The sequence below is a fragment of the Anolis carolinensis genome, chromosome 4, assembly GCF_035594765.1.
Source record: "Anolis carolinensis isolate JA03-04 chromosome 4, rAnoCar3.1.pri, whole genome shotgun sequence".
In the NCBI taxonomy this organism is placed as follows: Eukaryota; Metazoa; Chordata; class Lepidosauria; order Squamata; family Dactyloidae; genus Anolis; species Anolis carolinensis.
Genome location: NC_085844.1, coordinates 83,477,122 through 83,490,729, shown reverse-complemented (window position 1 = coordinate 83,490,729; position 13,608 = coordinate 83,477,122).

Below are 13,608 nucleotides of genomic sequence, written 5' to 3'. Positions count from 1 at the left end.
TTGCCCTGCTGTGAAGCTCAGAAGGCTTTAATCTTTTCTCAGACCAGAAGCTGGTTTTTAAGCCTCAACTGCAATATGAGTCCTTAGAAAAACAGGCTTGAGAAACCCAGTAACTTTGTTTTGGTTTCCTCCACCAACCTCAGACAATTGCAGGTCCAATTATTTCTGCTGCCTTGTCTTTTATTTGGTTGCTACTATTTTTTGCTTTGTTCCACTTATAGTGCTTGCCCTTTACGTTCAAGGGGGACTAGTTTGTTTTCTATCTTTTGTACTTAAAGCTTAAGAATTTGTTCACTGTGCTTTGAACTAAGCCATCGAAATGACGGACACATTACTCAGTTGGACCAGGTTGCAACAATTGGGATGGCGGTTGGTATGGAAAGGGGAAAAGTGAGTTTCTTCCTAGAAGTGGGAATCTTGAATCACATGCTTCTCCCTATTTGGGTGAATGATACCAGCTGGTAGTGTTGCTTTTCAGTGCCAGGTCACATCACTCATCCATAATTTAAACATGACCTGGCATATATAATGAAGACTCAGATGAGCCAAATATAACCACCCAGATATTCAATGTATCACATGGTAGATTCAGTAGATTTAACAGTGAAAGTAGATTTTTCATTCCTTCCTTCCAAATTACACAAAACGCAGAAAAACTTTTGAGCAACAAACTATGTTTGGCATTCATTTACATTAAAAAAATTAAGTATCTCTTGTTACAAGATTTTTAAAACCATTTATCCTAATAAAATGCCACCTGATCAAATACAACCAGTGTAATTATGCAACTCCACATTATTTATTTATTTATTTATTTATTTATTTTTCGTGTCAGGAGCAACTTGAGTCGCTTCTGGAGTGAGAGAATTGGCCGTCTGCAATTGCCCAGGGGATGTTTTTGATGTTTTTACCATCCTTGTGGGAGGCTTCTCTCATGTCCCCGCATGGAGCTGGAGCTGATAGAGGGAGCTCAACCGCACTCTCCCCAGGTGGGATTCGAACCTGGCAGCTTTCAGGTCAGCAACCCAACCTTCAAGTCACTTAGTCCACTACGCCATCTGGGGGCTCCTATTTATTTATTTATTTATTGATTTACAGTATTTATATTCTGCCCTTCTCACCTCGAAGGGGACTCAGGGCGGATCATATTATACATATAAGGCAAACATTCAATGCCTTAACATAGAACAAAGACAAAGACAAACACGGGCTCCGAGCTGGCCTCGAACTCATGACCTCTTGGTCAGAGTGATTTGTTGCAGCTGGCTGCTCAACAGCCTGCACCACAGCCCGGGCACATTATAATTTATTGTTTATTCAGTTAAAATATTTTTATTCTGCTCTTTCCCTAAAAGTGGTCTGACAACAGTTTACATCAGCTCAATAGTGATGAAGGCAGTGCCTTCCCTCAGTCACATCATCAAGGAAGATAATACTTACTAGAAACATGCTTATCGGCATGGAAAGTGCAGGGTCATTTGTAGTTAGACTGGCACTAACGTGTTACCATACTCAGCCTGGTAGTGAGAATCTTGACAAAATTGTAAGATTCCAGCACAGTAGAGTCTCACTTATCCAACACTTGCTTATCCAACGTTCTGGATTATCCAACACATTTTTGTAGTCAATGTTTTCAATATATCATGATATTTTGGCGCTAAATTCGTAAATACAGTAATTCCAACATAACATTACTGCACATTGAACTAATTTTTCTGTTAAATTTGCTGTATAACATGATGTTTTGGTGCTTAATTTGTAAAATCATAACCTAATTTGATGTTTAATAGGCTTTTCCTTAATGCCTCCTTATTATCCAACATATTCACTTATCCAACGTTCTGCCGGCCCGTTTATGTTGGATAAGTGAGACTCTACTGTATCTCACAATTTACAAAAGGCATTCCCATGGGACCTCATCTTGAGTTATTATCCAAAGAGCCTGAATTAAAGGCGAAGGGAAACTTATCAAGGATAAAGTGTTTATCCCTGATATAAAGCTCTGGGGAACAATACAGCTATAAGATGTACAACGTCTTGTGGTGAAGATGGGATGGCGTTCTATTTCTGGTTTGAAAATATTGACATGTAATATGTTAAACTAACTGTTTAGGATGGGACCAATGGAGTAAGTGGAAGACTGTGGCCGTGTCTACATGGGCAAAATAAAGTGGATTCGCCTTGCAACTATTGTGTGGAGTCCATATGACATAAAGCTAGATTCAGAGCAGAAGCGCTCCTTCTGTTAATCTGAGGCAAGAGGAAGGAGGATTTGATCCAGAGCTTCCAGGAAGCTCCATAGTGATCCCAATATTTTGAATGTGTGAATATTGAATCTTGCCCAATCCAGTGACCACACATCCAACAGACTGCCCACTGTGTCACAGACCAAAAGCAGCTTCTTACCTAGCAAGGTGACTTGTAGAAGTAACATTACCAGCAAGCCTCTGTGAGGGAACTACTTCTGGTAGGGGACGCAGTGGCATCTGGTCATCTGCACACCAAAAGAGCTCCAAGGACTTTCCTGGGCTACATCAAGGCAGCTCAAGATCTAGTTTAACCTATATTATTTAAGTATTTCTAGATTCAGCCTGTGTGTCCTTTAACTTCTTCCATGTGTCTCTTTTGTTGTATACAGAACTAGTGAGCATTTCATAAGCCTCCAAACAAAATTACTATGAGTTGAACCTTGTGAGGTCTTTGACAATATAACCTCTCGCCCACTCACAAATTTGTTTGTAATTTTAGCTAAGTACAAAAAACAGGAAACATATTCCCTGTTGTAGCTTGGTGGCCTACAAATAACTACATCTTATCTAGATCCAGTAAACAGAATTGTTATGTAGGCTGCTGTTTAAAGAGCAACTTTACTGCACGATTTCTTAAAAGCAAAGGAAGTGTTAGAGAGAGGTTATAAAGACACAAAAGAAGTCAATTTCCTAATTAATACTTGGGCAATTTAAATATAATGCAATATAAACCTAGAATGTAATATGATTGCTTATGAATGTTGACAATACACATCTTGAATGGCTCTCTTCATTTTGGCTGAAGGTTGTGAACATAATTCCAATTCCAATTCATAATGGCCCAATGGCAAATCCTAACTTCTTGTGGAAACAATGGGATTTCAGATAAGAGTTGCTTCATCGTGTTGTTACTGAGGCCACTTCTATACCGCATAATACAGATGATCAAAACAGATAATCCACATTATCTGCTCTGCACTGGATTATATGAGTCTACACTGCCCTTTAATCCAGTTCAAAGCAGATAATCTGGATTTTATATGGCAGTGTAGAAGGCCCCTAAGGCCACATCTAAATTGGCCACTTAAACCAATTTCCTGCAAACTCTGGAGTTTCCCTCACATTCCAAGTTATCACCATTTGTCTTGGAGATAACAAGTGGTGGATTCACGGTGAGTCCGGATTTTTATAATGTAGACAAGCTTTCGGTAAATATTTCTGCTGGAGCTAAGAACTGGATTTAAGTCAGGCAGTCCCCAAGTTACAAACAGAATAGGTTCTGTTATAATAATAAATAATAAAACTTTATTTATATACCGCCCTATCTCCCGGATGGGACTCAGGGCGGTTTACAGTCATAAAAGCAACACAAACATTACATAACAACATAATACACATTATTAAACAAAGTAAAATAATACAATTATAGCAATAAATCACACTTACATGACCAGATCAAGGGGACGGGAACCATAAAGGGAAATCTTATGCAATATATTCAGGCTCAGGTTCTGTTGGTTAGTTCTTTAGTTGAATTTGCATGTAACTCAGAACAGATACATTTTAAATGTAACTCCAGACAAAAATATATGTTTTAAAACTTTGGACAGCACAGGGAAGGGTTAACACCTTTTTTTCTGTCTGTGCCTCTGTTCAGAAGATTTCACCTCACTTTCTGTCCCTGTGATAATTTGATTTTGAAAACTTTGGCTTGTTGTGGAAACAAGGATTGACGGTAAAGTTTTGGTGGAGACACCTTTTCCCTATGATAACCCTTTCAGGAATAAATTTCCCTTATGAGGGGTAGATTTCTATCACTTCCTGTTGTCTCACCCCCGTTCTTAACTATGAATTGTTTGTAAATTGGAGACTGCCTGTACTAGAAACCACTCAGGAATGCTTGGAATACATAATCATTGTCTGACCATATTTGATCAAGTACGTTTAGACCTGGGGCACTGCCAACTGGTGCATAATTGTGCCACAGGTAAACCTCATAGCAATGTGTCTACAAAGATGTATTGCAAATAATGGCATTTTTTCCTATCACGTACAACAGTTAATGGAAAATATGAGTAAATCTATGCTGACCACATAATCTGGAATGAAAGCAACTTACAAGGAAGTTGTTTCATTGTGCAAATAAGTACATTGGAAGCCCTGGAACTGGTTCAGAATCTGGATGGTTAAATGCATCACAAAGGCTCACCTTGAACTGGTTCCAGGATCCATCTCTGACAGCTACAGAGAATGTGGGATTTTTTCAGCTCCTTCTGGAATGTGACTGAGCACAATGATTTGCATTCTCTAGAGTCACCTTTACTATGCAATGTGGTTTACACTAGAGTGTACTGATGCACTATCTTCTTTGAACTGGATTATATGAGTCTGCACTACCATATAATTCAATTCCAAGCAGATAATCTTTATTTTCTATGGCAGTGTAGAAGGAGCCTATTTCAGAAGATATTTGAGTATCCTCTGACTTTGCTTATCTTGGTTTAAAGACTTAAAATGCACTGCAGCATGCATTCATGATGTGCATTATATAAACATTGTGCTGTCAAGTTGCCTTCAAACTGCGTTAAATGATCAGTGTAGATGTGCCCACTTATTGGTATTTAATTTTATAAATAATAGAAATTCTAACGTGGCTTGACACATTTTCAGTCAGTGCCTTTGAGACAAGGCAACTGTGTTCCTTGTGGGACACTTCGCCTTGTTAATATGATGAGGCCCTTACTTTTAACAGATTTATATTGGATCATTCTGCACAAATGCTTGCATATACAAATTGTAACCAGATAGACATTCTTAATATCTCTCATGAGAAAACAAGAACAAGAAGAAATTTGAGCTTTCTACTGGAAAAGATCCCACTCAAACATAGTAATGGTTTGTTTATTTGACTACAGCTGATGAAGTCCATTGCTATTTCTGTTTTGGATGAAGTCCTGGAACTGTTTTACAGAGGTCAAATCAAGGTCAAATGAAGTACTGGGCAATAATGAAAAGTTTCCTTTAAGGTGATTTTCAGGTCAGTGGTTAATATATAGATCAGGTAGAAGGGGGAACAAGATGATACCAAACATTATCCCAATCCTAATCAATCCGATTTTCCTACAGCCAAGCTTACTGAGTTTAGTCAAACTCAGTTGGTGTCATCCAATAATCTTTTTATTATGTTGAGTATAAGAATTTAAATCCCATACCAATATCGTAATTTCCTCTCTTTTTCAGCACTATGATCCTCCTCTGTAGTTCTCCTTTCTCTTTCCAGTGTTAGGGACTTAGGTCTTTCCAGCCAGAGAGAGGTCACATGCTAAATAGACTGATATCAAACAACACTACATAAACACTTGGATTATGTCATGTGTTGGTATCATTAAAGGCATACAAGGGCAGCAGATTGAGTGCATCAGGCCAATGCTTCCTGAATTAGTTATTTGGTAATCCTAGCTAATCTCACAACTGAATACATTAGATGTCACAACGTTAGGTAGCCAATCATATTTAGCTGCCTAAGGCAAGTAAAACTAATTGAGAGAGAAAGTACTTGTAGCCAGTACATACAACTAACCAGCTAGGAATGCCAAATACTGATTTAAACATTCAAGATGGTTTTCAGTATTGCCAAAAAGCTTAACCTCCATCTTGCCAGTGGTTTTAACTGATGACCTCATCATATTAGCCAAGCAAATTGCCCTGCTCTGCCTGGCATCCAGGAAGAAAGAGGGAACAGTGGGGTGAATCTGTCACCCTGCGTGCAGCTCCTCGGTGACGCTTTCCCCATTATATGGGAAAAGTGTTGCCCTCTTGGAGAGGTCCTGTGCTGGCTCCATTGGAGCCAACACAACATGGGAAGCTTTCCGTGTTAGGAGGGAAGCGTCATACTATGCTTTCCCTCCAGCTGGAGGAGGGGCTTTCACAGGAAGCTCTCTAACGTTGCCCGATGGACAGCAGGCCCACCAATCTTTCATCAGTCCAGCTGGAGTGGAAACATTGTAGGATGCTTCCCAAGGTAAATGTGAAGCCCTATCTGACACCGTTGGATTCAACTGTAGAAATACTCCCACCTGACTGTTAGGAAGAACAGGCATCATTCTCCCTTTATCCGGTCTTTTACTAACTCCTTCAATATTTGACCTGTGCCGAATTTATTATTAGAAGAATTCTTTCCTGAGGCCTCAATTGGTGCCTACACTGATGTTGTTTAGGCACTAAGTCAAACATTTTCCACTTGGCATAACTACCTCTCAGTGCTTTCTCTGTGTACAGTGTTCCCTCACTACTTCGCGGTTCACTTTTCGCGGATTCACTGTTTTACAGTTTTTCAATAAACTCTAAAAGAATATTATAAATAATAAAAATTACAATTTACAGCCTAAGGAAGGGAGGAAGGAGAAGCTGAAGGGAGAGAAAAGGAGCCCAAGTGGCAACAGGAGGAGAAGAAAGCGATTTATCAACACACAATTGGTTGATAAAGACTTGCTGCTGCTGCTCAGTCATTTAGTCGTCTCCGACTCTTTGTGACCTCATGGACCAGTCCACGCCAGAGCTCCCTGTTGGCCGTCACTGCCCCCAGTTCCTTCAAGGTCAACCCAGTCACTTCAAGGGTACCGTCCATCCATCTTGCCCTTGGTCGGCCTCTCTTCCTTTTTCCTTCCATTTTCCCCAGCTTTCTTTTCCAAGCTTTCCTTTCTCCTCATGATGCGGTCAAAATACTTCAGCTTTGCCATTAATATCCTTCCTTCCAGTGAGCAGCCGGGCATTATTTCCTGGAGGATGGTCTGGTTGGATCTTCTTGCGGTCCAAGGCACTCTCAGGATTTTCCTCCAGCACCAGAGTTCAAAAGATAAAGACTTACTAACTACTAAAATAATTTATAAATATTAAAATAAATATAGTGTCCCTACTTTGTGGATTTTCACTTATTGCGGGTGGTCCTGGAATGTAACCCCAGCAATAAGTGAGGGAACACTGTATAGTATTCTGAACATTTAAATGGTAGGATAATATAGGCATGTTTGAAATAAATAAATTATATTGGAGTTCTCCTCATAACCATTTGTATCAAATCTCAGTAGTATTTTGGGGTAACTATGTTAATAAAAATAATAAAACCAAGAATCTATAACATGGGGATATTTTTATTATGCGAGCCAAGAAGTCAAAAAAAATCCCAGTGCTAAATGTAACAACAGGATGAGGGTGAAACAGTCTCAAGAATTAAATATTTCCCCTGGAACATCAGCATGAAGGAGTGTATACAGGAGGCTAGCTTGGTGAGTACATCACACGATGCTTTCTTTGTAGAAGTGCCTCAATTCTGAAACTTCCGGCTGGCCCATCCCTACTGAGCTTCCACAGAGAAACAATTACTATCAATATAAAAATGTGTGCTGTCATGATAAGTTAATATACCAGGATTTGGCAGTCAAGTTTGTCAGCCAGTAAGTATTCAAGATGGAATGCACCAGATTTAGGATGTCTTTGAACCCTATCACATCACAAAATGCATATACAGAACCCACCAACAGGGACATAACAAGGTAGCATGGTATTACATCACACTAGCAACAAATTGTAGAGCAAAACAGATTTACGAGAAATAATATGAAAAAAGTGCTTTAAATAAAAAGTATGTCAGGAGTTGATTTCTGCTGTCTCTAAAGTTGACCATAAATCGTCTCCATGACATCTCACGGCAGGAGGCACCGGGGGAAGATTTGCTGGCGTTTGGATGGACTAACTTTTTCTTGTGGGAAAATAGTGATAAGGGCTGGGATGGGGTAGTGAGGATAGTAGGAAAAGCAGGGGGTTTGTGGGCTAAACCACCATTACTCTCTTTTTCTTGAACTGTAGAAATCTAAGCAATAAACCCAATTCCAAAAAGAGCTTTGTGAGTGGTCTAGGTTGATGGCTAGATTCTGCAGAGAGTGACAAAGTGAGCATTTTGTACAAATAGCCTGACTCTAGCTCCATCTACACTACCATATGAAATCCAGATTGTCTGCAGTGTAGACCCATATAATCCAGCTCAAAACTGATAATGTGGATTATATGCATGATCATCTGGATTATATGGCAGTGAAGTCTTGCCTCTGTCTTTCCTCTCCTTTGCTTCAGTTCCCTCTGTTTAGGTTCCCCAATAGTGTAGATGCCTCCGCTTGTATTAGTTTTTGGGTGGAGCTTAAAAAACCCCTAGAGCCTAATCTTAGTTTGTTTAGTCCATTTGCCTGCACAAAGTTTTCTTACTAGGCCATCTTTTCTTTCTGCAATAGAGCTGCAGAGTTTGGAAGCCTGAATATTGTCTGGAAATCCTAGGTCCTAGCAATTCAAACAGGCATCCTTAGCACTATAAACTTTTATATACCATCCATTTATTTATTTATTTACAGTATTTATATTCTGCCCTTCTCACCCCGAAGGGGACTCAGGGCGGATCACAATGTGCACATATAATGGCAAACATTCAATGCCATATAAACATAGAGACAGAGACAGAGACACAGAGGCGATTTAACATTCTCCAGATTCCAGATTCCTGAGGGTATGCTCAATTCTGGCCACAAGGGGGAGCAGCTGCTTCATCATCTACTGTGGCATCTTGATGGATACTTCCTCATTCCAAACGGGAGCTGGACGAGTTTTATGGTGTTGTAAATTAGTTAAATTTGCCTCCCCACAGAGCGGTACCTAAATTCCTACTTGATAGATGCAACTATCGTTCGGTTGCTTAGGTCAACAACGAGCAGGAACTATTTTTTATTTTAATTGTCGGGTGCTCAACCTGGCACGGGCTGGCCCCGAACTCGCGACTTCTTGGTCAGAATGATTTATTGCAGCTGGCTACTTAACCAGCTGCGCCACAGCCCGGCCCCAACAGCTGGTAAGTATGTTATTGTTACATCACAATGCAGGTGGCACAACATTAATGCATACAGTGCCATGCCTCCTAGCTCTTGAATTATGCAATGCAACAAACAGCAAAATACTGAAGCCTTGTTCTTACTCAGGTGATAATGATTCTCCCACTTTAGATTCCAGGTGGGAACTCAAATGATTGAGGCTCCCTTCCTTAACACTCTATCATTTCCTGGACACAAAAGCACCACATGAGATAGGAGGTTTTTGCCATGATATGTGACATATGACCATATATCATCCACGATCAACCTTGATAATTCTGCTCTCCAGATTCTGCTCTCTGTATAAGTTGGGTAAGCAATGAATGATGAAATAAATTCTACATAATTAATTCCTCAATTTAAAACATCTTTTGTACAATTCATATATGGTGTACAAGTAACAGAAAAGGGTAGGAAGCCATAAAAAGCAGTGAATCTCTACATAACCATTACAGTGACAACAGAAGCTTGTGGTCAGCCCAAGTTTCACAAAGTAGAAGACCAAGTCCATCATCTTGCATCAGAGGCAAAAGACTTTCCAGGATTCCAGTAAGATGACTGCATTCAGCAAAGTCTCCATTTGTAATGTATTGTTTTAAGCTATTCTACCGTAGTCCCGGATGGAGCTAGCCCTTTGTTCTTTCTGTTTTCAATAAACTCGTTTTCATCTTGCCTGAAGTGCCTCTGTATGTTAAGGGTCTTGATCTTAACAGAAAGTATACAGATAGCCCCCGAGTAAAGCCAGACACCATAGTTCTCCCAAAGGCTTGGGCGTGCCATCACAGTCATAGTCTGCAGTTCAAAATAGTTTACTCAACCAGTGAAGTAAATGTCTTTTATCTACTTTCACAATGTTTTATTTATTTGAACATTGTGAAACACTTCATAAAAAAGCTTTCATTCTCATTGTTATTCATCTTCAGATCATGCCGATACTGTTTATAATAATTTTAACTCTGATATAAAATAAGGCTGGGTAAATATTCCCAGCCAATGTTATTATCAAAGTCTTGTCAGCATCACACCCTTACTTTGATAGGAAATTATCCATTGAGTCATTACCGGGATGGGGGCATTGTTTTCTTTTACAAATCTGACTTCATGGATGGACTGAACTCAATGGCTTTTCCTTCATTTTAGGATATTTCTTCTTATCTTTCCTTTCCATGTTCTCTCTCTTTCCTTCCCAGGTCTGGAAAGTATCAGAATGTGACATGGTTGTTTTTTTTTTTTTTGTACACTGTTTTTGCTTGGAAGAAGACTGCCCATTTCTCTATATGAAAAAGATACAGTCTTCTAAAAGAGTATTTCAAGTTTTGTTTTGTTTTTTTCATGTCAGGAGCAACCGGAGTTGCTTCTGGAGTAAAGACTTTAATTACACCATCATTCTGACTGCATCTGCACTGTAGAATTAATACCCTTTGATACCACTTTAACAGCCATGGCTCCATGTTATAGAATCCTGGGATTTGTAATTTAGCAAAGCATCAGCAATCTCTGGCAAATATGTTTAAAGATCTTGTAAAACTACAACTTCCATGATTCCATAGCACTGAGCTATAGCAGTTGAAGTGTCAAACTGCATTGATTCTACAATGTAGACGGACCCTCTGATGCATTCTCCTTCTATTTGTAACTCTCCCATGTTTTTGCATCACTTTTTCTTTCATTCTTATTAAATAGAAAACATTTTAAGGAAGACCTTTACAGAATTCCTAGTGTTATAACCCCTCTATCAGAAAAAGTCCAAAGTCAAATACTAACAAACAAACAAAAACGACTTTCCAGCAAAGAAGAGATTAGATGCCTTGAATGGACATAGTCTGGGGGAACCCAGGTTTAGATATTTACTACAATGTAAAATGCACAGATATTGACTAGCATTATTGTTAACAAAAACCAGACTAGTTCTATGTGCACTGCCTTGAGTCTGTGATGAAAGGTGAAACAAAATTTAATAAACTAGTAAACTACATGTTTGAGACACTACTCAAACATGTATATATTTGAGCATATATTCAGGATATGGTCAACATCATGTCTTTGTGCATCCCCTGTAAGTGTATGTGCCTTCAAGTCACCTGCTAACGTATGGCAACCTCATGAATTTCAGAGTTTACGCAGGCAAAGAATATATCCATAGCACCTAATATTTACCAACCATCTCCCACTGTATTTCAGAAACCACCATTAGGGAAAAGCAGATATTGTGTGTGTGTGTGTGTGTGTGTGTGTGTGTGTGAGCGTGTGCGCACACGCATGTGCGTGTGTGAAGGATGTAATATATTGCTGTATATGTTACATTTTCCTCAGAAACCTTAAAAATGAGTCTAGAGAAAAATAGCTGTTGTGTGTACGTGAAACAGAGAATTATGATCTGAACATGAGCATCAACCTCTCACCCTCAGCTCAACTCTTTCAATATGACATTACATTGTTTTCAAGAAATCATTTTCAGTGCTGCATGATTCCCAGCCTTGTTTCTAGTAGTCACATTTGGGATAGGACCAAATTCTGTGAAGGCACCAAATCCCATCTGATCTTTGAAGCAGGATAAAGTTTGGTTATTACTTGGATAGGAATCTGCCAAGGAATACCAGGCACTATATGGCTACATAACAGGCTGTGTTCAGAGGAAGACAATGGCAAACCACCATTGAATATTTCTTGCCTAAGAAGACATATGATCACCGTAAGTTAAGAGGTGACCTGAAAGCAAATACAGACACACAAAGCTCATTTACACTACACAGTTATAGCATTATTAGTTCACTTCAGCTGCTATAACTGCATCCCAGAGAAGAGAGAACCCTGCCTTTTTGTCATTTGTTTGTTTAGCGAGGCATTAAATCTCTCTATCTGAGAAGTCTAAATGCTGTCCCCAAACTGTAAATCCCACGATTCCATGAAATGTATCAATTATAGTTAAATTGTCATCACAGTGGTATAACTTTGCAGTTTCATGGGGTCCATTCCTACTTAAATAAAGCCAGTTAAATCAAAATATTTTACACTGAAGAACTTCAAGTACGGAGTTGTGTTCCACTAGCAACAAAGGGGATGGAAAGAAGAAAGAATTATTTCTTTCCAAGGCACAAGTTAAGCAGATGTTAGGGGTCTGCTCCATGAGACATTCCTTCCAAAAGAAATACATTGATCAGGTTTTTAAAAACACCGGTGAATACGGCTAACTTTTTCCTCTACTTGTATTCTAGTTCTTCCAGAAAATCTTATTCATTTCCTGGCATTTAGGAAAGCTCCTGTTTTGTACCGACGTTATGTTCACTGATTAACTAAAGCTTTAAGTATAGTCTCCTGGTGCAGCAATATCTCTTTTAGATCAAAGCTGGTTAGTTTCTAGTCCTACTATCCCAGGAACCAAGTAGTATTGTTATATTTGCAAAATAAATTAACCAATTAGCATTATCCTTAAACTGTATTATTTCTATTGTGTTTACAGCTGAACAAGCTTTCCAGAGTGGCTTACATAAAACTAATAAACAAGATAATCCTTGCCCTTAGGCCTACCATTTGAAAAATAGGGCTCAAATTAAAAAAATATTGAGATGGAAAAAAATTAAGCAAATTTTGGAATCAACTTGAAAAGCAGAAATCTAAACAGCTGTTTTGATGTTTATATAGAGCAGCAAAAAAGCAAGGTCTGGTGCATTTTGCCCCGCTGCCCTTTCCCCGTCATACGGGGAAAAGGGGAGGAAAGTGTAGTTGGGTAGCTCCAATGGAGCTACCTACACTTTCTTCCCCATAGTGGCGGGGGAAGCACCTTTCAGTGTTTCTGCCCACTTTGGGAGGAATGTGGGTGGGGTCTATTATGCACCTTGTGATGTTGCATGGCAGGTCCCATCCTTGCCTCGCAACAAAGCAGCTGTTGCACCCCAAAGGTACGAGAGCACTCTGAAAACTACACTGAGGCCAGATGTTCAAGCAAAGCAGTTTATTGAGGGTTACATATATATATATATATATATATATATATATATATATATATATCCAAGCAAACAGCAGAAAGAGTCAATAAAGCAAGTAGTCCATAATATAATGTCCACAATAGTTCAAAAGAAAGTTCTTTAAAGTCTTTCAAAGTTGTAATCCATAAACAGAACTCAAATAGTTCCAGCAAAGAGTCCAAGTCAGTAAGCATCCAAGAATTGCAGGAAGCAGGGACAAGACACAGCAAAATGACAATTGTAATCCACCTGGAGGGTATTCCTTGAAAAGCAGGGAAACCAGAGTAACAAGGCGAGGTATACTCGAGAGTCACAAGGCACGAACTCCAACAGGGTATCCTGGAAACGGCACGGGAACAAGGCAAGGATCAAGAGACAGGAACGGAGATGCTTCTCCCAAGAATGGCAATGTTGACACCACAACAAAAACAAGGAGCAAGGTCCCTTTAAGGAAACCTCAAGGCTACCACTCAATGAGATCCA